This window comes from Cebus imitator, unplaced genomic scaffold (genome assembly GCF_001604975.1).
Source record: "Cebus imitator isolate Cc_AM_T3 unplaced genomic scaffold, Cebus_imitator-1.0 Scaffold306, whole genome shotgun sequence".
Taxonomy (NCBI): domain Eukaryota; kingdom Metazoa; phylum Chordata; class Mammalia; order Primates; family Cebidae; genus Cebus; species Cebus imitator.
The window spans coordinates 405,965-408,345 of NW_016107621.1; positions in this window are offsets into that span (position 1 = coordinate 405,965).

A 2,381-nucleotide genomic window follows, 5' to 3' on the forward strand; every position below is an offset into this window, starting at 1 on the left:
TCTTCGTTCTTGCCCCTCAAATTCATCTTCTCAAAATTACAAAGCTATTCTTGATGAAAACTCATTAGCAGCTTCCCATGACCCCCTAGATCAAAAGATACTTAGTGATTGGGCCCCATCTAGCCTCTCCAGCAGCATTTTTCTCTTATGGTTTATGCTTTAGCAATCCCAGCTAATAACTCCCGCCCTCCACATAACCTACTCTTGCTCACCTGTGTACTTTTATTTGTGTTTCCCTCCAATTTTAATGACCTCTTTAGAAGAACTGTTTCCCCTTTAAAATTCAAGAACATGCTGGTGTAGTAGTACGCACCTACAGACCCAGCTACTGGGGCAGCCAAGGCAGGAGGATAACATGAGCCCAGGAGTTCAAGGTTGCAGTGAGTCATGATAGTGCCACTGCACTCCATCCTGGGCAACAGAGTAAGACATCTCAAAAATAAGTAAAACTCAATTTTCCCAGTCTAGTTTTGTGTGCCAGCACACTATAGTGTTGTGATTTATATATGCATTTGTGTCTCCTACTGGACCATGAGCTTTCTTGATGGCAAAAATTATGTCCTATTCCCCTTCACATCCCCAGTACCTTCTATGGAGATCACACAAGTATAGGTACTCAAACTATGTGTATTGAATGGATGAACTGGAGGTTTACATTAACATACAATTTATAAGTTGGTCCTTGAAGTCAAATATAAGTGGGAGAAGAGTGAGAAAGGCATTCTAGTTATAGAGAACTTCGTGTACAAAGGCCAGGAGATTAGGGGAGGTGGATTCAAGGAAGTGGTGGTGGTTTGGTGTGGTTGGAGCATAGGGTGCATAGTGGTGCTCCCTGGAGAGAGAGGGGAGCCAGATACTGTGAAGGGCCCGAAAACCTGACTAAGGAGTTTGGCTTTTGTCCTCTTGGCAACAAGGAGTAAGAGTTTGAAGCAGGGGAATGATTTGATCAGAGCCATATTGTAGAAAGATTACCCCGGTAGCCAGTGTGGAGGATGGACTATAAAGGAGGCGAGACAGCAGACTGGGAGGCCAAGTAGGAAGGAGATTCATGGGCCAAGCAGGAGATGTGGAGGCCTGAACTAGGATATGGGGAACAGGGAAGAGAAGAGATGGATTTGAGAAATACTCAGTTGAACTCTATGAAATTCCTGTTTTATAAGAAAAAGCTGGGTGATACTGTCAATTTCTTATGGTTTATTTTAATATTAATGAAGTAAATTAACTGGGTGGGATTTCAAGTCTCATTGGAATGTGAATATGAGGAAGAGGAAGGTGTCAAGGACAGGGACCATTTTTCTGAACTTGAATGCCAGATTAGATGGAGTGTCACCATGGGGAGCAGTAACCAAGGTCTGAGGGCATGGTAGGGAAGATGACATGCTTAGATTGGACATATTGATTTTGAGGTATTTTTGGAACCTCTAGGAAGTGGCTGGGTATCCTGATCTGAAGCTTAGGAGAGAGAGCTAAACTGGAGACAAATTTAGGGATTACCAGCATAGAGAAAGCAGTTGTGGGAGGGGATGATTCACCCTGGGAGAGCAGCCCAGGCAAAGCTGGAGAACCAAGAGAGTGAGGTTCTGAGATACCAAGAGGATTTTGAAAAGATATTTGTGGCTGCATGCCGCAGAGGAGAGTCAGATAGGACTGGAAAGTGTTTGTTGGATTTAGCAAGGAGGAGACTGTCAGGGACAGGGGTTTGTCTTGAGGGGCAGTAGTGGGAGTGGCTTGGACTGGCCTCTGGAAGGGCAAGCTGGGCCTGGACTTGGTGTCCCTTCATCCTTAGTAATGTATCACTTCAGCCACCAGGGGGCAGTGGCCACATGGAATTCAGGTTGGAGGGATTCACTGGGTCCCACAAGCTGTCAGAGATGTGGGTAGGGTTGGGGGATAGGTCCAGGGCAGAAGGAGACCTTTCTGTGGAAAGGAGACATTTCTGTGGGGCAGACAGGAGGCCAATTAGAAATTCCCAGTCCTGGCCCAGTGCAGTGGCTCACGCCTGTAATTCAGCAGTTTGGGAGATCAAGGCCACTAGATCACCAGGCTGTGGTGATCTAGCAAAAATCTGTCTCTACCAAAGAATACACAAATTAGCAGGGTGTGGTGGCATATGCCTGTGGTCCCAGCTACTCGGGAGGCTGAGGCAGGAGAAGGTCGAGGCTGCAGTGAGTTGTGATTGTGCCACCACTGCACTCCAGCCTGGATGACAGAGGGAGACCTTGTCTCAAAAAACAACAACAACAATAAAAATCCCCAGTTGTGTCTCATAGTTTCCCTCTGTCTGGGCTTTTTCAGGCCAGGTGGGTTTTATTTAACACATTACTTCCAATAGCCATGGGTTTGTATTTTGAGCCTTGATTTTCTTTTCTTTTTTTTTTTTT